We start from the raw sequence: 24,823 nt of genomic DNA, 5'->3' as shown, positions 1-24,823 counted from the left end.
TGGCACGCAGTGTCATAATCAATCCATGGGTTGATGTTTTTACTTCAACGTCCAGAAATGGCATACTCATTTTGCTAAGTGACAAGCTGAATTTAATTCAAAAACAATGAGGAGAGTTAGGACTATAAGATGGCCGTCTGTGTCCCGAATTGTATATTGATAAACAAAAGAAGACGGCCAGCAGCAATCTACTGTCTGACGTATGTACTGTGGTGGCACCTCTAAGTTTTATTAATAAAACCCTCACACACCAACCTGGTTGGTGTCATGCTTCATCATTGGGTCCCAGCCAGGCAGCCGAATGCTACCTGGCTGTGCTGCGACACCTGGTTACAGTGGAGCGGGTTGTTTTGAAGTGATGTGGTGTGCGGTTATGTGCGTGAATTTACTATTAAAAATACCTCCAGTAAACTACCATTTACTTCTATTCTCGGAGCCCTGGGGTATGATTAAAATCAATAGATAGTGGACGATATACTCCAGTTACTATGTTTAGCTGTATGTAATGTCAGATGGTCGACATGTTTCAGCCCTAGGAAAAAATGGCACGGGCTTTCTTCAGGACCTCTCCAAAAAGGTGGGTATAAGTGCAAAATTAGTGAGTGGTAAAAAGTTACCACATGTATAGCATATTCACACTCGCGCTTGTCCAGAGAGAAGCTGAAATCAGTTGTCGTTGAATCGAGGCCAAAGACAGTCACAGCCAAGATGCGCCTGGGAAGCTGACCCTTAACCCTGCCAGAGGAAGCTAAACTGTACAAAATATATTACAATGTATTCAATGTTAAATTCTCCATTGTTGGGTGGAATAAAAAGTTCATGAGAAAATAATTTGATGGGTGGGAACGTTAGAATTAATATTCAACACTGAAAGTTTCAATTTGGTATGGTGTGATGACCTCTCCTCATCCTTTTGTCTAATCGAAATTGGGGATCCTTACATTTGCAACATTTGGGGGTGGTACACTGACCTGAAAAATAGTATAACTAGGGTGGCTTAATTAGTTAATTTGTCCGACTTGTCCGAATAGCTGACCTGTCACTGACCCCACGCACTCAATAGGTTATCGGGAGCAGAGGGGCTGCGAAGCACTCTGTCAGAAGATTCAAAAATCCAATCGGGGTTCTGGGAGCTGAAGTGCTGGCAAAGCACTTTGTCGGAGAAATTGATTCCGGGTTCTGGCTGTTAACTGCAGAGAGGGATTAATGCAGGCGTTGCATCTTTAACTGTGGGTGCCGGTCTTAACCTTTGGTGGTCCTGTCCTGATCCAATTTGGCTTTACCTGTCCTGAATTCTGGTCTGCACCTGTTTGCCTACTGGCGCCTGCATTTTCGGGGTTCCGTCCTTTGTCCAGCGAGTGGCCAGGGTTGGTCTTCACACCATTATAGGTAAATATAAATTCATGTGGATTCGTCGTTGTATTTGTTTCCTTCTCTCTACCCATCCTACCGTTAAAAGTTTGACATATGTTCCCTTTTCTTACCCTCCCTATTGCTAAATGATCGAAACCTGTTTAATACATCTTTTGCATAGTTACATATTGACTCTAATTTTCATAATTGAAAGTCTTTTGGTGTTTAATCTTTGGATCATGACAATTTAAGAAACTTAAATAAAGAATTTTAAACTTCCTGAGTCTGTGATTATTTAATGAGTGCAAATGTTATTTTACTGCCTATTTTCTTGCTAACTCCCTTGATCCCTTAGGATTTTAGGTACCTATGACAAGGATTGGTAAGTCAAGGGTATAGGTCCTAAACATAATCACTGAATAGAGTACAACGCACAGGTTACCTGATTATGAAGCTGCTATTTAGTTATCTGTATTTGAAATCTCACTTTTGTTGTATTATATGGGCCAGGTGAGTATAGTAAAACTAAGTCAGGTGACCTGCGCGCTCTATCAGTATATTCTTTTGGTAGCAGCATGGTGGTTAGGGTTTAGTTAAGATAGGTAGTTAGTTGTAGTTAGTTGGTTAATGAAAATATTTTTGCATATTTGAAAATCGTATATTTGATTGTATTGATTTATGTGTTAACCAAAATTGTTCATACCTGTTATATGTTTTGTCTGGAATCCCGGGGGCAGAATAGCGGGTGGTAAATGGAAGCTACACTGAAGTGAGGTCACTTACCTAGAGGAAATAAGTGCATGGTTAGGTAAAACCGGTAGCACTATTTAGGGATTTTAGGTATAAATGTGTGAATAAATGATAGCAAAGAGTTCGCTAGCAAAACTTTTTGTGTGATATCCCCTAGAAAGGGTCACACGGAAGGAGTAGCAGGTTTTTCTGACCTTGATTGATAGCAAAGGGGTTCGCTGGTGAAACTTTGGCCTTAGTATATCCCAGAAGGGATAAGTCTGAAGGAGTAGCAGGTTCTCTAATGCTTGTGTGAAGGGTAGACGGAAGCGATCTACTCGTAGTATATGAAGAGTAAACGGAAGGGATTTACTCGTAGTGAGTGAAATATATCTTTCCTTTGAATTAGTCACTCAGGTACAGTGGCAAATGCTTTTACGTTGTTGAATAATAAAAATCTGCATTAAAAGTGAAAGAAATTAAGTTTTGTATTATCTTTCAAAGAGGGGAGTCAGTCGCGGAGCTGCGCTGACGTCACTCAGAGTTGCGCTGGTATTGGTTGAGACAGCGGGTGTGTAGTTGAGGTAATAATTGTAAAGGAGGGGTGAGTACAGGAGCGTGAGAGCTAGTCTCATGAGAAAAGCCGCGCAATTATTGGTTGGATTTATTTAAATTCAAAAGTTTGATTGGCCACTGGGAAATAAAAGACGTGCTGGTATTGGAAGTACATTTTTGTAAACACATTTGAGAACATCCTAAAGAGTTGCGTTTAAAATATATCTGGCATATAGGTCCACTCCTAGGAAATAGACCCAATAGGAGATATTTAGGGTTTGCACAAGAACAACATATAAGAGGAAGACCCTTTAATATGTACGGAGGAAAAAGAAAGATGTCATTCATTAAAAGAATTAAGAATTATTTCAAGAAAGACAAAGTAATGAAAACAAGAGAACGAATTATTATTCCACCACCAAATATGCCCGCATCATACATGATGGTAGAAAGGGGCTATCACACTTGTGTGTGGTTAGAAAAATGGATGGAGTACACAAAAGATGATGGTGTTTTAGCATTTCCAGAAAATGGTACATTTAATGGCAGAGTTTTGCACAACTTGAGAACTCGCATGAACGAATTAGATCCCAGACCTAGATTAACGCAGTATGAGGCATTGGAGGAAAGGGAAACTGAGGTTTTTGCGCGAGATAGACCCAGAAGTAATAGTAATTGGAGTAGGTTTTATCCCCGATTTCCAAAAGGTACAAGAGATAAATTAATGAAGCAATGGAGACAGTCTATTTAGTGGAAGTATTGTATCCTGCATTAACTTTAGAAGAACACACTGGAAGAAAAAAGAATGAGAAACAAAGCATTTAATGACTAGTGGTGAGTCAGATGATGATTATTTGCAGGATTTGTTAATGAAAAATCCAGCACCTTATAATGAGGAACCAAGCACAGTTAATCCAAATGCTCCATTTCTGAAACCACCTCTGATTCCACAGGTAGTACATGAGAGTTCATTAGAAAAAGTACTACAGGACTGGGAAAGAGAAGCATTAAATAAACAGAGAAGTGAATTTCCCAATTAATTACAAGTCCTGAAACCCTGACAATTCCGGTAACTATTGGCCCAGTTGTTCCTTTGTACGGAGATAAGCAGGCTAGTCCTAAAACTCCTGTTTTGTCTACACCTGTAGTTCAGCCTAGAAAAGAACCCTTAATAGTTGATGATCAAGCAAGTGAATGTCAGTCAGTGATTTCCCTGATCGATTTGCCCATAAGAGAACCAGTGGGTGACTCAGTCAGAAAAAAACACTCCTATGAATTCTAGAGAAGTACAAATAGAGACATCCTCAGGTACAAGAAATGCCACAGTAGTAACCCCAGAAGAGATAGAAAGATGGACACGAGAAATAGAGAAGCCAAAATCGCAGCCAAAAGTATTAGATATATTTAAATTAAGAGTCGAATTAGAGGAAATGATGGCTGGAAGTGTGGGATTGGACAGATTAAATACATTCAGTGAATATGAGTTATTATTCATCTGCAAAAGCCTTACCAGAAATACAAGAGTGTTTCAGGAAAAATTAATGGATACGGCAGCTAATATGGGAATTGACATTGGCAAATCTAAAGTGTTACAAAAACCACATCGAGTTGAATTTTCTGACAAAGATTTGGAAAATATGAATGTGTCAGGTAGAAAAGTCTAAAACAAGGAACTGATGTCATTATTGCAGAAATGGGGTGACTAGAAAAATGGAAAACTAGATGGGCAAAGAAAAAGGAAGAGGCTCGATCAAAACAAACTGCATCCGAATATGTGTTAAAAGAAGCAGAAAAGGTGGAAAGATGATGTCCCATGAGAGAGGTACCAGGTGGAGGTTGATAAGCGTGGCTCAAATCCACCTGGGCGACTTACCTCACTCATCTATCATTCTCATATAATAAGCCAGCCAGGCAGTGGAGAAGGATTAGAAATATATTTATTAGGATAGAAAAGTTCATCTATAGATGGGACCTGTCAGGTCTGCATCGAGAGGACTGACTCATCCTATCATGATAATACATTATAACATAACATGGCAGGGTAAAGACACGCCCAGCCTGGAAAATTACAGAACTAGCGAAATGGTGAACAATGAACTCATACATGATGCAGCGTAGGGTACCTGAGACTACTTTATTCGGGTGGTCCCTCGTTACAATTAAAAGGTGCAACTAGACTAGACTATCTGGAAAGTAATGTTTTCTTTCTCTAGACTAGACTAGGATATAAAAAGACGGTCGACATGTTTCTCGCTATGTGCATTGACTTGCGATTCGTCAGGACCTATGTGGTGTTGTCTACAAAAAGAGTATTGTTCATGTCAACTAAGAAGGCTCATACATCAAATTATGGGAAGAGCTTTTACCTCAATTGTGTTGTTCCTTGCCTAAAAGTCAAGAGTTATCCGCCCCATCAATACTCGGTGGGTTGTACAGCGTGAAAGATGCCCCTAGATTTGAGGCTTAAGCTCTCCGCGTAGCAGGCTTTAGACCTACCCTTCGTCCGCCGAGATCGGGCTGAAACATGTCGACCGTCTTTTAACTCACAATCAAATCTACAATCCCTCTGGCCCCATACCCACACTTCACCAATAGGCAGTTGGATTCAAAAGATCTCCGCCAAAGAGCCCCTCTTTGAGGTGAGCCCGTTGGGAATTGTACCGCCTACCCGACGAGGAGCAACGCCTATGATGAAGCATGACACCTGCAAGGGTGTGTGAGGCAAACATATCCAACACAATGGATACCCAGTGGGAGGTTAACAACCTTTAACCACCACTTTCTCCCTTGACCAGTGCACCCCACTCCCCTTCCTCCTTTCCACCCGAGGAACAGCCTTGTCCAACTTTCTTGAATAAAATGTTACCTAAGAATGTGACACAAAAGTACCGACCTATTGTTCCCTTCAAAGGTCAAATAAGGAAACACTAATCAGGAGACAACTCAAGACCTGGCTGTTCGAGCAGTAGCGGACCCCTTCCCCCAAGCTCCTTGGTACCCTCCCGGGGGAGTAGCGCGCTATACAAGTGTTATGATTGATTGATTGATTGGGCTGTTCCCTTCCTTTCATCCCTATCCAATTAAAATAATTCTCTAATAAAAACTCTCAGTTTACCCAACACTTGTAGAACAAAACTACCCACATCTAATTCCCCTTTTAGATCAAAGCAGGACAGGAGGGAGCAATACACATGTTACCTAGTTTTAATTTATATGAGAGCTAGCGGGGAGCTAGCCTCCTACCCCATTTTGACAGAAGGAAATCTGAAACATATTTCACTTCGGTCAATACCATCAACCACTGGGTGTAGCCCTGAGCATAAACAAAATTCTAGGGGATACATAGCACTTTTGAGAGGGCTAGAACATCTTTTAGCACATGTAGAAATGTCATTGCCATAAAAGGATATGTGTGCCTATTAATATCTAATACAACGTATCTAAGGAAAAGTAGTAAGGAAAAGGAAATGGAACTGGGACACAGCGGAAGTACCCCATAACTAGGCACTATGCGACATTCATTAGGGAATTGGCGGCAAATGGAAAATCTATAAATGAACAAAAATTACTTAGGTAATGGTCAGGCTTGTGACACAATACCATGAGTACACCGTATAACTCTCGTATTTCCCTCCATACCCCTTTTAACCAAATAGACATACACTGCTGAAGTGTTGTCTGTGAAATTTAGGGACCAGAACAAATTCCCCATAGAGGAGCTTGTTCTAGTATCAATAATAGAATTGTCAAAACAATACAAGGCAGCAGGTATACTTGCTGTGCTAAGCACAGAAAGCATAGACAAATCACAGTAACACATGCAAATGAGCTGTGACACACAATACGATGCCATGCATTTCATGCACAGTGAGCCTGTGGCCCAAAACCCAGCATGCTGGCCTACTTAATTTGTCAGGCTTAAGATCAATCAGCATACCATCCATGCAGAACAGAGCAAGCAATGCACAAGAAGCCAAAGAAAACATAAAACACACAACAGCACAAAGGCCACAAAAGGAAAACACAATATTAGTTACTAAAAGGACTATATTTTTTCTCATGCATATCATGCATCATGCGGTGTCAGTGCACACTTAATCTGTCTAGCACAAAGCTGCATCAATACTCACCGTAACACACAGATAAAAAATATTTCCCATTGCACTGAAACAAAACAAATCAAAACACACACAAAAGAAACAACAACACAGAAAACATTGGACAAAAAAAAGCAATCACTTAGTAAAAATACCTTCCACAAATACTTACCGTAAAACCTATGCTTGGAGCTCATTCATACCAATGCACCGTTCACTTTCCGTTCCGAAAACCCTGTCTGCTGTCTTAGATAAGAACCAGTTCTAACCTCTTTAACCGTCAGCCATGAATATAAAACATTTAGCAGCATTGAAAATCACATTACGATCTGGTAATGGCATTTAATGCAGCATCAAAAATGGAAAAAGATATACATTTACGTTCACATCATTCACTTGTCATGAGCCAGGAATTTCCATATTTGCGTAAAATGTTTATTCTTGTTATTAAAATAAGAAATATTTCTGCACAGTCATCTTTCGCTGTGTAAATGAGCCCTCTTATAACCAATGCCATTTCTTAACTTTAAACAAAAGGCGCCATATTCTCACCTCCAGAACATACTAAATACTCCAGTGCACACTAGCAGACATTTGCACACTCAGCGGGTGGGGCACTGGGCCCACTGTAATGGTGTCCCATGGACAAACTGCATACAAATAATGTTACACACATATAGACATTACACACATATATACATTCTCACCAGGCCGCTCCTATGAGCAACACAATCAATATTTTTACCTGCCCTCGCATCATCAGTACTCTCCACTGGTATCCACTAGCAAAGACACTAATCAGTATGCCAATCAGGGACCCCCCAACTCAAGTATTATTGAACTAGAAAAATGTTATACTATGACATGGTCCAACAGTGAAACAAAAAAAAAACAACAACAAAAAAAAAGGACACGACAGACAACCAATAAATCTCTCTTTTCTTTTTGCCATTAAACTGCACACAAATCAATCACTTACTGAATACCATTCAAACAATAGGAGTAACACTCACTAACATATTTAGTAAATTAATTTTTCTCAAAACAATCCTTCTTTTCTCAGACTAGGCCATGTTAAAGTGTAATTCTCTATGTCCAAATGGAATAACCTGTTGAAAGTTATTCATAATTTTGTTCCTAATTCTAAATCACATGTGTTCTGAACAACTGCATTATACTTAAATGTGAACCAGCAGCAGTCTGATGGAAAGAGCAGAACTCATAATTATGCAGACTCGCTGATACTGGCTCCAACTGTGTATCTCTGCTGTCTGTGCCAGGAGCAGAGTCTCCTAGCCCCCCCATAATCTTCTGCCTGTACTCTTCTCTCGCTCTCGGTGCTCTGCGAACCCATTGGAATGGTGCTGATAACACCAAGGTCACACCTGTCCTGCTCTATGGCTGCAAGCATCTATGTTTCCATCCTACATAATCTTCCAAAACTGAATAAAAATGCACACACTGTTATTCTAAACCTTACCAACTCGGAGTTCTACAACCTTTTTTATTTGATTGTGGACTGAAACACATTCATTCAACAAGTCATTTTTAAAACTAACTAAACAACTGCATTTCACTCTCCTTCCAAGAGCTAAGAATTCTGCGCTGCTAGCCAGCCTTCCGCCTCCCCTGGCATTCACCACCAAGGTCAAATCTGCCTCACGCTCGTCGGTCTGGCGCTGACAAAGCCAATAAGCCTTCCTAACTCTTTCTAACATTCAATAATTAACACTATTTTGGCAAATACATTTCTCTTTCTTTTTTTCTCTTCTTTCTAACTTTACACTTCTTCCTACATTCTATTAATATACATTCTGATTACTGGTAATCAAATCCCTTTTTCTCCATCTTCTACTGTTCACAAATTGAGGGAATGGAAGAAACCAAATTCTTTTCCATAGAGCACAGCCCTGCATGCACTTTTAAACTACACGAAAAACACACTGATAGTCAGGCACACCCATCTCAGATAGCTCACAAGGACCAGACAATCTAACTTATGCAACAAGACACACTCACTTCATTCAAACAAACATTTACACAAACAAAAGGCAGCCCCCAGACTGCTCTCAACCCAAACCAATTATAACAAAATAAAACATATTACATGAAATACATACCCCATCCTCTTAATCACTGCTCACATTGGCTCACTGAGCCACTAAAAGCAACTTTAAGTGTACACATTTTGTCTTCTTTTAAAACTAAAATTTCCTCTTTCTGCCCTCGCCGCCGTCCCCCGCATCCGAAGAACGACAACAGGAGGAAGGTCCTTCTCCTACCTGGCCGCCAAGACCTGGAACTCCCTCCCGACCGACCTGCGCCTGACCCAAGACCACCTCTCCTTCAGGAAGAAGCTCAAGACCTGGCTGTTCGAGCAGTAGCAGCACCCCCCCCCCCCCAAGCGCCTTGAGACCCTCCGGGTGAGTAGTGCGCTCTATAAATGTCCCTGATTGATTGATTGATTGACAACCTTAGGGAATCGAACATGCTCTGACAGCAGTGTCTAGCAAACAATCTCTCTTGCAAGTGATCTATCTTAACTGCATCAGAAATATTAAACAAAATCAAGAGTCTTCTACAGGAGCGGGTTGGCTCTCGGCCAATCTGAGATCAGTTGAACTGCAGCAACACCTAAAACATCGCAACTTAGTGAAACACGGCATCTTGCACACTCAATCAAACACCACCAAACTCACTCAATCAGATACCGCCAAAGAACCCACACATACCCAGGCACAAAAGAACCAAACAACTATCTCCACACACAACCACACACGCACACGCACGTCCTATGCATTGAATCCCTGCCAAACATGTGTTACCCTAATGGGACAAGGCCCGTCGACCAAGTCCTGGGGAACCTGGACCCTACCGCAGACCGAACAGTACACTAACTGTTCTGAGGTTGGAGGACACATCCGCCACCCGGGCGGCACTGCAGACCGTTGCGCACTTTACCCCGGAAGATCTGGGACTCTTCCATCAAACCACTCACACTAGGGGTTTGGGTCCTTTCCCAGTATTTAACCGTGGTGAGCCACACTCCAGTCTCAGTACTACCCGGTCGGATGCTCTAAAACAGACATCCACCCGAAACCCTCATCACCAATAGTCTGTCAGAGCGCCACTTGCACTCTGAGTTCCCCGGAGCACGCTAGCCCCAGGAGCACACCGGCTCCTCCAATCACCAGAGACACACCGGTCTCAGAGACACACCGGTCTCATGGAGCATTCCAGCTCCCTCAATCAACAGACGGACCACTCACCTTCTGCTCGTAGAACCGACATCCACCGTTCTCCACCGCCGGCTGCTGGGACCAACACGGTCAGCTCCAAGGTTCCGCCTTCTGGACTCCGGTGCAGGATCATGAACCGGGACCTCTCCCGATCAGCAGGGTGGGGCGGCGCTGCGAGAACCAAGCTCGGCATCAAAGTGGGTACCCAGACCCACCGTGCCGACCAGAGGGTCCCCGGCCTTCTACTACCCCCTTACGGGTGAGAAAGATCCTTATCACGGAGTCCCTGTTCGGGCGCCATCTGATAAGCGTGGCTCAAATCCACCTGGGCGACTTACCTCACTCATCTATCATTCTCATATAATAAGCCAGTCAGGCAGTGGAGAAGGATTAGAAATATATTTATCAGGATACAAAAGTTCATCTATAGATGGGCCCTGTCAGGTCTGCACTCCAGAGAATGCATCGAGAGGACTGACTCATCCTATCATGATAATACATTATAACATAACATGGCAGGGTAAAGACACGCCCAGCCAGGAAAATTACAGAACTAGCGAAATGTGAACAATGAACTCATACATGAGGCATCTGCGCCTGCAAAGGCAACCCTGTTATCTCCCCTCAAGGACACAGAGCCGAAGCTTTGCTCTGCCAGGGCATGGAAACATTTTCTGCAAAACTAACTCAAGGCAAGAAATGCTGAAATAAGGATTTTCTGCTCATAAGGGAGGGGGGAAAAACTGTACCATGAGACATTGGAACTGCAGAGCAAATGTCAGCATTAGAAGTCTGTCTGCCATAGACAGGCTTCTCTCTCTTATAGGAAAGTATACAGAAATATCAATAATGGAAACCTAACAAAGGAAAAAGTAATGTACCACATCAGGTTTTCTAACTTAGAAGGCAATAATAAGACAAAAGCTTACACATTACAGAAACAATTCTATCCAACTGAAGCTTGCACATTACAAAAATAGCTCGGTGGGTTTCAGCACCTGAATTTTAAACTGTGACTGCATATTGGTTAGACACATCATGCTAACTCATAAACATAATATATACAGTGGGCGGGGCATCGAACACTGAAACCTATCAAGGTTATGTACATGTCCCATGGTCCCGACTGGATATTTTGTCATTTACAAATGATTTCCCAAAACTTCGAGAAAAACCTGTAGAATGGTGTAGACAAGTCGAGAGATTTGTGAAAGTTTCAAAATGTCTTTTGAAAGATTTAGATGGATTATTTGACATTGTTGTACCTGTAGATCTGTAGACAGAATGTAACATTGCTATTGATTGGCCCAGTGAGGAGTACCCTAGAGACCCAAAGAAAGGGGCACCATCTGATGAGGTTATGAAGAAGTATAACCAGGTAATACTCTACCTCAAAGGGAAGGTGCCTGCAAAAGAGACTGATTGGACTAGAATAAATAGAACCACTCAGAATAAAGATGAATCTGTGAATGCATATTATGAACGCCTGTTACAAGTATTTAACCAGTATAGTGGTCTAGACAATATTGATATGAAGGACATGACGCATTTTATTTATCGATTTGTGTTAGGATTAAGGCCAGAAATTTCGCAATGGATTAAGGACCATAACAGTTGCTGGCAGGCCAAGCCAATTGATGAAATTCTTAAATATGCAAAATATTGTGAAGATGAGTTAGACAATAAACGAAAACAATTAAAGGAAAAGTTAATGAGGGCACAAGTGAAAAATAGCAGAGCAACAAGAGCTTCAATTGAGTCAAGTAAACAATAATTAGAATCAAAGTGATGGTAATGGGGAATATACAATAGAGAGGAAGCAAAAAAGAAGTTCCCTTGTCACGGGTGTGGCAAGTTGGGGCACTGGAAGAACGAGTTTAAGGTTGTGCAAATTGGTAATATGCAAAATAATGATTTGAATCCACAGACGCAGAATGAGGTGCCACGGAAGCCACAGCAGCAGGTAATACAAAACGAGTTATCCCTTGCACCTATGCCAAATTTTAGGAGCAAAGCACAACAGAGTGTGGATACCACAAATTGGGAGGGAAGTGAAAGGAGAGATACAGCAACTTCATAATTTATTTTGAGTGATACGTTTTTCAGTGAGGATACCTACTGACGGTGCCTGAGAGGGGAGGACGAGGAGTGCGTACTTGGCGCCTCCTTGCTGGTAGATCAGTCGGGTCCATACATTGAAGGAAAGGTTGAAGGAAATGATGTCACCTTTTTATTGGACACTGGTGCTACCCGTTCTACTGTGAGAACAGCAGCCATTCCAAACCTACCCCTCGCGGGAGAAGCGATCCAAGTAGTGGGTGTTTCTAATAAACAAATTAGTACCCCAGTTACAGAACCAATGGAAATCAGAATAGGCAATTTTAAAGAAATGTACAGATTTGTTGTGTCTGATTCAAGTCCAGTAAACTTGTTAGGCCGAGACTTGTTGTGCAAAATGAATTGCACCATCTTTTGCACCCCAAGTGGTGTTGAAATTCAAACTCCAGACGAAGACGGAGTTTATAAATTAATGTTAACAAAGCAAGAAACAGAGAATAAAAAGATAACTATAGAAGACTTACCAAAAAAGTTACAACAGACAGTAAATATTAATGTGTGGGATTTTACTAGAAAAGATGTAGGATTAATGGCAAATGTCGATACAATAAAAGTGACAGTAAAAGAAGGTGCAGTTTACCCAAATACTCGACAGTACAAAATGAGCCCAGAAATAAAAGCAGGTGTTGCAGCAGAAATAAAACGTTTGGTTGAAGCAGGCATTTTACAGCAAATAATGAGCAATCCATGTAGTTCGCTCATAATTGGAATAAAGAAACCAAGTGGCAAGTATAGGGTCGTGCAGGACCTCCGCGAGATTAATAAGATTGTTGTCCCATGCTGTCCAGTTGTGCCAAATCCTGCAGTAATTCTGTATCAGATACCGCGGGAGGCTGGATGGTTCACCGTGATAGATTTGTGTCACGCATTTTTCTAGATTCCATTGCACCTAGATAGCAAATTAATTTTTTCTTTTGAATGTGACAGTCATGTGTACATCTGGAACCGCGTTCCTCAGGGGCATACAGAAAGTCCATAGATTTTTATTCAGATTTTGAAAAAGTGCCTTGAGTCCTTGGTGCTGCCCGGACAGTCAGTCCTGATCCAGTATATAGACGACCTATTGGTAGCGTCTAAAAATCGAAATGACTGTGTTGTTGATACCATTGCTTTACTGAATCATTTAGGTGAAGGAGGACATAAAGTGTCACCTGAAAAATTTCAGTTTTGCACCACATCAGTGAAATATCTGGGGCACCAGATAGAAAGAGGTGTCAGAAGAGTTACCTCAGAGAGAATTAGAATAATCAGAAACATGAATTTATCCCAAACTCAGAAAGAGATCAGAATGTTTCTTGGAGTAGTAGGTTACTGCAGGCAATGGATTGTGGGATTTGCAGTCCTAGCAAAGCAATTGATAGAAATGTCAAAGAAAAGAGCAAAAGACCCAGTAGAATGGGACGATGAAAGCATGACTGCTTTCTTGAAATTACGAGAATGTTTGTGTACAGCTCCAGCATTAGGGATGCCTGACTATTCGAAAGATTTTGCATTATTCTGTGACACACAAGATAATTGTGCACTTTTCAGTTTTGACTCAAACTCATGGTCTAATGAGACGTCCTGTGGCATATTTTTCTTCCACATTAGACCCAGTAGCATCTGCATTGCCAGGATGCTTGAAAGCAGCACCTGCAACCTGCATGAGCCTTGAGCAGAGTGAGTCCATTATTATGGGACATCCAGTAACAGTGTTAACCAGGACCAAGACCCAATGTCTAACTCCTAGTAGGCTGACTAAATATGAGCGAATCCTTGTAGGTGCAGGAAATGTAACTATTGCTAGGTGTAATATTCTGAACCCAGCAACACTGCTACCTAATTCACACTTTGCAGAAGTGAAGGAAGAAGTCGAACATGATTGTATCGACTTGACTGAATACAGTACAAAACCACGTCCTGACATAAGAGAAGAGCCACTAATTGATTCTGAATATGAGCTTTTTGTTGATCCAACATTGCTGTACACTTCATGGAACAAAAACACAATATCGCTCAACTTAAATGCATGGTTCTTGAAATCATCCAGAAACTTGAAGGGAGAGACAATAATAAACATTTGTTGCAACGTGAAATGGCATGGATTTATCAACTACAGGCTATGAAGCCCTACGGGCTTAACGATAGAATTGAATTTAGTTGTTATCTTTGAATGTATTTAATTATCAGCCTAATGACTTGCTGATGCTGTAACTCTTTTTTGTATGTGGTCTGTTTTTTTACATGTCACCACTTGTTGTTTTAACTTTATTGTTCACATTCAAGCACTTCGACCACTGGATGAGTCCTCCCCAAGATGGCCACCTGTCGTATTGAGTCCGTCGTTTATTTTTATCTATTTTTGCCTTCACGTAAAAACTGTAGCCATTCACATCCCTCTCGCGATAGTTAAACTAACATCGCGGTTACCAGTATACACACACAGCTGTGCGCGGAAGCTCGGAACCGAAGACGTGTTTCACACCGAATATACAGTAAGTCGGTACTACGCCACAGCGTTTCCTTAATGAGTCATAGTCCCACTAGTGGGACCGTTAGAGGTTTCACTTTATCTTTCTTCTTTTTTTGTGTCTACAGCGTATCATTCCTGAGCAACTTGGACGCTTAGATATGTGAGTGCTATTATTGATTATTTTTCATTTTTTTACCGGTCGGCGTTTAGTTGCATGTTTAACTCACCAATCCACTTTTCGAATTCGACCCGTTGTGCTTGTCAGTGCACCACCACACCACACTATGGTTGTATATTGTTTTTTAATCCTGTGACATGTTCAGTAAATTATGTGAACATAGCTGATAGCTATATCCTTTTGTTTTCAGAGCTCGTAGAGAAAGCCCGAAATGCATCGGAGCATTTAGGAATCTGTGTATATATGACGATGAATATATTTGGAATTCAATTGAAGAAATGATCAAGTTGATATGAAATGAAAATATCAAGTTAAATGAACCTGCAGCTTATTGATAATAAATAGTTAAGAATCTAAAGACAGTTGTTACAAGGAGTCTTCTTTAGAAGAACCGATGGTGTGCCCTACCCAGGGATGCATTCATATGATATGGTTTAATTGCTGCCTATGCAGTGTGCACGTTGGGTGGTCCAATTGAAGCATCCTATTTACCTGGAGTCAGGTCTGCACAAGTAGCCAAATTGGTTGCATTGACAAAAGTCTGCAAATTTGAAAAAAATTGGAAAGTAACCATATACACTGATAGCCAGTATGGTTACGGGGTTGTGCATGACTATGGCCAATTATGGATGCAAAGTGACTACTGACTTCTTCAGGTATCCCTATTAAAAATGGTCATTACGTAAAAGATTAGCTTGAAGCGATTGAATTGCCAAAAGAAGTGGCTGTGGTCAAGTGTGCTGCTCACAAATCTGGAAATGACAAAGTGACAGCGGTAACTGATATGGTGACCAGTTAGCCCAACATTGTGCTAAATTTAGAATCGCTGTAAACACTGTAAACAAGAAAATTGGAGTAGGTGAAAACAGCTGCCAACTTATGTTGATTGAAGGTGTGAGAACGTGAGAGGAAGTGAGAGACTTGCAAAATGAAGCAGAACCAAAAGAAAAGGAAGAGCGGAGAAAGAAAGGGTTGAAGATGGTGTCATTGTTTACCTTGATGGTAGGCCTGTGTTACCAGACTGTTTGCTTGCTCCTATGGCTAGGATGTTCCACGGAGATTCTCATTTGGGAAGAGATGCCATGATGCGGTTGTTCAGACAGTCATGGTTCAATGCGAAATTCAGGAACATAGCAGAAGCACTTTGCCAAAGATGTTTAATTTGTCAACAGATTAATCCTGGAAAGAAAACTGTAGTGTTACCATGGAAGATTGGGAAGGCAGAGGGTCCCTTCATACAATTACAGATTGATTTCATTCAGTTATCCCCTTGTCGAGGACTAAAATACATTCTTGTCATCGTCTGCCTATTTTCAAAATGTGTGGAAGCTTACCCCACGTAGGAATGATAGCATCACTGTAGCTAAACTCCTACTCAGAGAACTCATCCCGAGGTTCGGTTTTCCAGTAACAATTGAATCAGACCGAGGAAATCACTTTAATAGTGAAATAATTGGCCTAATCTGTGGAGCATTCAATGTTAAACAAAAGCTGCACTGTGCATACCGCCCAGAGGCTTCTGGAGTGGTAGATCAACTGAATGGCACAATCAAGTCAAGATTGGGAAAGATGTAGGAGTCTACACGATTAGAGTGGCCAGATGCTTTACCTCTTGTTCTGATGGGACTCAGAAGAATTCCAGATCGGAACACAGGCTTGAGTCCTCATGAGATACTGATGGGAAGAGCAATGAGGCAAGCATGGGTGCCAGGACACAAGCTGTTAAATATATCTGATGATTTAGTACTGGAGTACTGCAAAGAACTGGCTGACCAAGTGCATTCTATCTCTCACCAGGTTGAAGAAGACGCTGTCGCCAGACAAGCAACTCCAGCACTTGACCTGAACCCAGGAGATTGGGTAGTCCTAAAGAAACATACTCGAAAATCTTGCCTTGCACCGAGGTGGGGAAAACCACGTCAAGTGATTTTGGTTACCACCACAGCTGTAAAGTGCGAAGGAGTTCCACACTGGATACATGCCAGTCACACTAAAAGGGTGACTGAACCTGGTGAAACTGAAGCTGAAGGTTGTGCAGCTGAGGGATGTATGACATTACAACGCATGCTTTTACATCGCATTCCTTTACAACACAAGTATTACAACGCAGTCCATTACAACGCATAGTGCTTTGGGGTGCTGGATAGTGAATAGTTTAATTTACTATTCCAACTCCAGTCCCCGTGGACACTAGGGAAGGTTATTGGATAGTAAATTAACCTATTCCCTATCCTAGAGCGCCCCCAGAGCAATGCGTTGTAATAGTTTGCGTTGTAATGGTTGCGTTGTAAAGGCTCTGCGATGTAAAAGTTGCGTTGTAAAGGTTGTTTACCGCAGCTGAGGGGTCTCAAGAAGTCGATCCTGAAGTAGCTGAAGAGGAACAACCGAGCACCAGTCAAGATGATTGGATTCCAGTAGTTGAGATACCTGCAGAATGCGTGAGAACCAGAAGTCAAACCTATCTAGATAGTCAGAGTGATAGTGAGGATGAGATAGGTCTAGAAGAACGTACTCAGATTACAGAAATCCAAGCCAATGGTAATCTTGAGGAGGATCAGATAAGGGAAAATAAATATACTCAGACATTTCAAATACCTGTCACAGTTCCAGAATCTGAGGAGGGACAGATAGGTAATAGGGCGGAAACTCAAGCAGAAGAAAATCAAGGGTTCAAAAAGCTTGAGCAGGACCAGATAGGAGTAGAGAAATGTGTTCAGGAATAAGAAGGTGAATCAAATCAAAATCAGTTTCAGCAAATACCTGAACAAGGCCAGATTAGTAACCAGGCAGAAGAGACGGAAATAAGACCTGGACCTAGTCAGATAGAGAGGGATACAGAAGACAGCATTGAAATAGATGTGCCACAACTGAATGAAAATAAAAGACCACTGGAAGAATGCCAGAGCACAGTGCCAGCTAAAAGACTCAGAAAAGGAGACAAGTGGCCTAGGTTTGTCAAAAGATTGAGATTTCGTCTTAAAACAATAAATGAAGAACCAGAACAAGTAAATGAAATAACTAGTCAAGTTGAACAGTCTGCAATACAACCAAGAAGGAGAAGTCCACGATTGAAAAGACTGAATATTAAATTCAGAGACCCTGAATGGACTTATATTGTTCTTGAAGATTTTGAAAACTTAAACAAGTGACGAAAGTGATGAATTGATTGTTGATCAGATTGACGGAGAAGTGAGACCTACTTGAAAATTTCACAGAGTAAAAGACTGCGTAAAAGCTACAAAGAGGGGTTAAGTCTCCCCGGTCATCAATGGCTGATCGTACTGTTAATGGAAGACCGAAAAGAAACTGTTTAAAAACATGCTGTAGGATATGCACATGTAGTATAGCAATAGTACTCATAGTATGGTTAGGACTGACAATAGCTATTCCTTACATAATGAGTAGAGACATGAAAAATGATACTAATGAGCTACAAATGATAGATACGCCTAGAATAATAGATACACAAGAGAAAGCACTTAGCATTAAACAACAGAAAGTAGATTTAGAAGCCTTAAATGAGAAGGACTGCATTATACTGGAATTAAAAATAGAACTCACTTAAATGTATTTGCAAACTTATTAGTACTCTATGTAGAAGCTAAGGAAATAGAAGATTGCTATGTTTGTATGAAGTTACCCACTTCAGTAGCTGAAGGTGTTACTTATCACCATTTGCCACTAACATATGGTATTTCATGTACTATTTTAGCTAGTTTATTCTATAAGAAAGGACCTTTGCAGTATTACTATTCTAATTCAGATGTGATATTTTCTGAACTTCCTATACGTAGTAACCTGAATCCTGTCCATACTAAGAGTGATGTAACACGTTATATGGGTGAATATTTTCTAACAAGAGGTACCATAGATATAGCTGAAGCACACAAAAATAATTTAACATGCTTATTAAAAGAAAAAGAGAAAATATTTTTGAATATGGTTGAGAAAAGGAGAGAGAATTTCCAAAGAAAGGCAAATGATGAGAACCAGAACCATAAAATTCGTAAATGGGATGAAAATATAGGGTTCACCCCAAATGGTAAAACTCATGCTGCTATGTTGCTGGATTTCGAAAAGAAAGGGAAACTCTGTCTCCACAGGGAAAGAACAAGTTATTATAACAATATATTCATTGGTTCCAATGAATGTGAACACAATTATAAGGTAATTGGGGGTTGGGGTTTCAAAGATGGAACTGAACCTGTGTTTCCTGGAATCTATTTTATATGCGGAAACAAGGCTTATTACAAATTGCCAGATCATTGGTATGGGAGCTGTTATTTTGGAATAGTATTCCAAAAGATATATCATGTAAACAAAATCACTGGAAACAATGAAGAAACTAATGGATTAATACGTAAAGAGCTAGTTTTGGAGAAATAGTTGGTGATTTATTGAGTGCATTGATACCTACAGTGGGAGTGGCTCTGAATACACAAAGAATTTGCAAATTGTCAACAGTAGTGGATCAGTTATCAACTTATACTGCTGGAGGGTTCTTAATGGTCAGTACCGAATTGGTTGCGATCAGATCAATGGTTTTACAAAATCGACTTGCTCTTGATACATTATTAGCAAAAGAGGGCGGAGTCTGTAGAATGTTGAAAGCGCTTCATTGTTGCACTTACATACCAGACAAAAGTGTTGAAATTAAAGGGTATGTAAGAAATATTACACATTTGGAAAGAGAGCTTAAACCACTGGAGGTTGATACTGCATGGAAGAGACTTACTGATGGTCTCTCCTCCATAGATAGTTGGCTTTCTAATGTAGGAAAAAGTTTTGTAGGTAGAATACTGATGCCAATGGTGGGAATAGGCTTACTGATTTTAGGGATAATAATTTGTTGCAAATGTCGAAAGCACAAAAAGACATATACAGTAAATAAGAGAGGGAAGAAGAGAAATATTGATTAACTTGAATTAGAAGAGTTGAATGTAAATATATGCAAGAAAGTTAAACATTTTCACACAAACAATGAGAAGAAATGAAATAGAAATTTTGAAGAGATTGAGTTGGGTGAATTGTGAAAAGTTGTCATCTGTTTCATTAATTGGTGATGATATAAAATATCATCAAAGAGGGGATTGATGGAGCAAGGGTTCGCACGTAATGCGACTTGCTCGTATTCAGTCTTCTCGACATAACGTTAATATACTAGCCAACATGTTTTTTCCTATTAATATTGCATTTCATGACACAACTAGTATCCAGGGGAAGCTTTTCAATGTGCTTTTACTAACTGTAATCCGCTTGCACTAAAGTGGCTGCTGCTACGCGGGATTTCTTACTGCGCATGCGTCAGTCACACTCACGTGACATGACGTATCTATCACTTCGAGGGAAACTTTCGCTTCTGCGCACTAGAACTAAAATGGCTGCTCTGTGTTACAGCATGCATGAAGCTTGCACTGCTGCTTTTGCTAAGTTATTTGTTCTGCTTAACATTAACGCAATAGTTAAATATAAAGTAATTGGAATAGAGTAGAGATAAGTGGTATACAGTGCATTCATTTATTCTGTGTTCTAAAACTGTTTCTTTTCTACTTTTCATATATCGTAATCTTTGGGCCCGAGAGTTGCTATTACTCCATCTTGGAAAATCATACTGCGCATGTCAAACTCCAGAGAGAAGCTGAAATCATTTTTCATTGAATCGGGGCCAAAGACAGTCACAGCCAAGATGCGCCTGGGAAGCTGACCCTTAACCCTGCCAGAGGAAGCTAAACTGTACAATTTATATTACAATATATTCAATGTTAAATTCTCCATTGTTGGGTGGAATAAAAAGTTCATGAGAAAATTATTTGATGGGCGGGAACGTTAGAATTAATATTTAACACTGAAAGTTTCAATTTGGTATGGTGCGATGACCTCTCCTCATCCTTTTGTCCAATCGAAATTGGGGATCCTTACATTTGCAACATTTGGAGGTGGTACACTGACCTGAAAAATAGTATAACTAGGGTAGGCTTAGTTAGTTAATTTGTCCGACTTGTCTGAATAGCTGACCTGTCACTGACCCAACGCAGTCAATAAGTTATCGGGAGCAGAGGGGCTGCGAAGCACTCTGTCAGAAGATTCGAGAATCCAATCGGGGTTCTGGGAGCCAAAGTGCTGGCAAAGCACTTTGTCGGAGAAATCAATTCCGGGTTCTGGCTGTTAACTGCAGAGAGTAATTAACGCAGGCGTTGCATCTTTAACTGTGGGTGCCGGTCTTAACCTTTGGTGGTCCTGTCCTGATCCAATTTGGCTTAACCTGTCCTGAATTCTGGTCTGCACCTGTATGCCTACTGGCGCCTGCATTTTCGTGGTTCCGTCCTTTGTCCAGCCTGTGGCCAGGGTTGGTCTTCACACCATTATAGGTAAATATAAATTCATGTGGGTACGTCGTTGTATTTGTTTCCTTCTCTATACCCATCCTACCATTAAAAGTTTGACATATGTTCCCTTTTCTTACCCTCCCTACTGCTAAATGATCGAAAACTGTTTAATACATCTTTTGCATAGTTACATATTGACTCTAATTTTCATAATTGAAAGTCTTTTGGTGTTTAATCTTTGGATCATGACAATTTAAGAAACTTAGATAAAGAATTTAAAACTTCCTGAGTCTGTGATTATTTAACCGCATGCGTGCGGGCGGAATTCCGCCCGTACGCTGAGTTTTTTAAAAACGCATGTTACGTGACGAGCTGGGCTCGTCATGAGCGTGCGAGGAGGCTACCTCATGACGAGCCCAGCTCGTCATTAGCGTCGAAGGGGTTAATGAGTGCAAATGTTATTTTACTGCCTATTTTCTTGCTAACTCCCTTGATCCCTTAGGATTTTAGGTACCTATGACAAGGATTGGTAAGTCAAGCGTATAGGTCCTAAACGTAATCACTGAATAGAGTAAAACGCACAGGTTACCTGATTATGAAGCTGCTATTTAGTTATCTGTAATTGAAATCTCACTTTTGTTGTATTATATCGGCCCAGGTGAGTATAGTAAAACTAAGTCAGGTGACCTGCGCGCTCTATCAGTTCAGCCAGACGTGAAATTCTCTCAAAGATGTACCTTGCCATATACACCAGACGGCATCAATATATTTGTACCACTGTACAATCTGATCGCTTTATAGTTTGTTATTATAGATAAATCGATGTTCATACCGGTCCATGTATAATATTGCCATTTCCGGTGCAAAAGGACAGCCCATGGCTGACCCCTTTACTTGTAGGAAGAAGTCTTCATTAAATTTGAAAACGTTTTTCTGCAGGGCCACAGAGGCCAGGCTCAAAATAAATTCTGTCGGGACTCGATGGTGTCTTGGGCGTTGTTCCAGATAGAATTCCATCGCTTCCAGTGCGTCCTGTTAGGAAATTTGGGTGTACAATGATGACACGTCCATTGTAACCAAGATGTGCACATTTAGGTCAAAGGCAAACCCTTCGACTTTATTGATAAAGTCCATTGTGTCCCATAGATAGGAGGGGACTTCCAAGATGAATGGCTTCAGGAACTCATCCACCTATTTTGGCAGAGGCTCGAGAATCGAATCGCAGTTGAGTGACCAGTAGGCATTGGAGGTTTTGACTCATGGTTGTTTGTAGCTGGCGGGAGCGCGTATAATGGCGAGTGCACGGTTGGTGGCTGTGGGTGAAGCTGGTCCATTCCCCGAATGTTGTTGGGTCACACGCCAGTTTTGACAAATACACTTGGCGTGGAGTTCTTTTTTTATTGTAACCCATATTATAGTACAACAAAACAAGATTCATGTTTCTCTTACTTTAATGTACTTATGTGTGTCTTTCTCATGGGACGACTCATGGTGGCCACCGGCCCTAGGCAGCGCGCCCAAACCAACGGACCATGCTCGCAACCTGGGATTCATTCTAAACTCCTCCCTCTCGATGACCAGACAAGTCAACGCCATCTCATCATCATGCTTTAACATATTACGCATGCTCAAAAAGATCTTCCGATGGATCCCCACCGACACAAGAAAGACAGTCACCCAAGCACTTGTCACGAACCGACTGGACTACGGAAACACCCTCTACGCCGGAACCACAGCCAAATTACAGAAAAAACTCCAACGCATTCAGAACGCCTCCGCCAGACTCATCCTAGACATACCCCGCCACAATCACATTTCCGGTCACCTGAGAGACCTTCATTGGCTCCCCGTCAACAAGAAAATAACGTTCCGTCTCCTCACCCACGCACACAAAGCCCTCTACGACCTAGGACCCAAATACCTCAACATGCGCCTGACCTTTTACACCCCCTTCCGCCAATTACGATCGTCCAATCAAGCCCTCGCCGCGATTCCACGCATCTGAAGAACCACCATGGGAGGAAGATCTTTCTCCTACTTGGCGGCTAAAACCTGGAACTCTCTCCCCACCTACCTTCGCCTCATTAGAACCACCTCTCCTTCAGAAAACCACTCAAAACTTGGCTATTCGATAAGTAACAAACCCCCCCCCCCTCAAGCGCCTTGAGACCCTCCAGGTGAGTAGTGCGCTATACAAATTTCTGACTTGACTTGACTTGACTCTCACATGCTTTGTTGTGACATTTCAATTTCTTGTGTTACACTTTATGATTACAGGCAAACAGATCATACCCTGTTGATAATTTGTAGGACACCCTTTAGTACATTACTGTGTACAGTAACGGAGTGACAGATTACTAGCTAGGTGGCGGTTTACTAGTCTCCATGTACTGTACTAGAACTTTTGTTTATTTTCATATATGGTTCTATTTCATGGTGCATGACCTGCAGGACTGTCCGAGTATTTCTGTTTGTGCCCTGTGGTTGTTATTGCTTTAACCCCTTGGCTGCGGGGCACATTCCCCTGCTGTGCTGGGGAGAGAGGGGGCTCGCACAGCGCCCCGGTGCTCATGACGAGCTCAGCTCGTCATGAGCCACGGTTCTCGTGTGCTCATTATGAGCTGAGCTCGTCATGACCACGCCCGTTTAATGGAACGCTCAACACAGCAGGGGAATTAGCCCCGCGTGTGAGCGTTCCAACGGTCATGACGAGCTGAGCTCGTCATGAGCACACGGGAACCGTGGCTCATGACGAGCTGAGCTCGTCATGAGCATGGGAGGGGTTAACATGGTTCCATGGAGGGCTGAGCCCGGGGCCGGACTGGCCATAGCGGCCACCGGGCTATTCCCCGGTAGGCCGCTAGGGTGGGTGCCGGTTTTGGGCCCCCGTGGGACCGGTTTTGTTGCAGGGGGTTGGCAATATCGCCCCCCTGTAACAAAATCGGCCAAAACCGGCTCTCCCAAACTGCTCAGCTGCACTCCCCCTCACCCCAGGGAGGGTGCGGCTGAGCAGTTTGCCAGAGCCGGATTCTGTTCCCAGTCTCAAAGTCAGACTCAAAGTGCCATGCTGCCAGCTAAGAATAGTTATGGAACAGTAGGGTATAGTTGTTCTACCAGTCTCTAATCAGTGGCTCAGAGCAGCCATTATAATTGATGTTCTACAACAACAAAGGAGAAAGTCTAGCAAATGGTTGAATATTCACCAAACAAAAGCAAAGATTCCTCCCTGTTTTTTTGCTTTTAATAAAGTCCACATGTTTCACAATTTCATAAGCTTGGAAATTGGATAGGGTAAATTGGAGGAAAAAATTGAGCATTGTTTTGATTAGATTTTCATGAAAGAGGTAATCTTTCCGTATTATGAAAATGTATTCTGCTGCATAACGCTTACATACCTTTCACCTATTCTCAAACACTGCTCACCCTGCACACTCACACACCATTTACTGTGCACAGTCACCCTGACATTGCGCAGGCAATCAGGTGCTGCTCACCCACCACTCACACATTGCTGACTGCACTCACACACCACTGACATACCTCTCAGCCAGCACTCATAGTCCTCTCACCCTCCACCCACACCTCTCACCCTGAACTCAAACCGCTCATCCTGCACTCATACTATTGACATACCGCTCACTGTATGCTCGCACAGCTCTTACCTTGTACAGGGTAACATCACTCACCCTATACGCTCACACAATTCTCATTAAGCACTGAACACACATCAATCACCATGCCATGAGGCATTTTCACCCTGCACTCAGACACTTATC

This window comes from Lissotriton helveticus, chromosome 5_1 (genome assembly GCF_964261635.1).
Source record: "Lissotriton helveticus chromosome 5_1, aLisHel1.1, whole genome shotgun sequence".
NCBI classification, from domain to species: domain Eukaryota; kingdom Metazoa; phylum Chordata; class Amphibia; order Caudata; family Salamandridae; genus Lissotriton; species Lissotriton helveticus.
Note: the sequence above shows the minus strand (reverse complement) of the source record.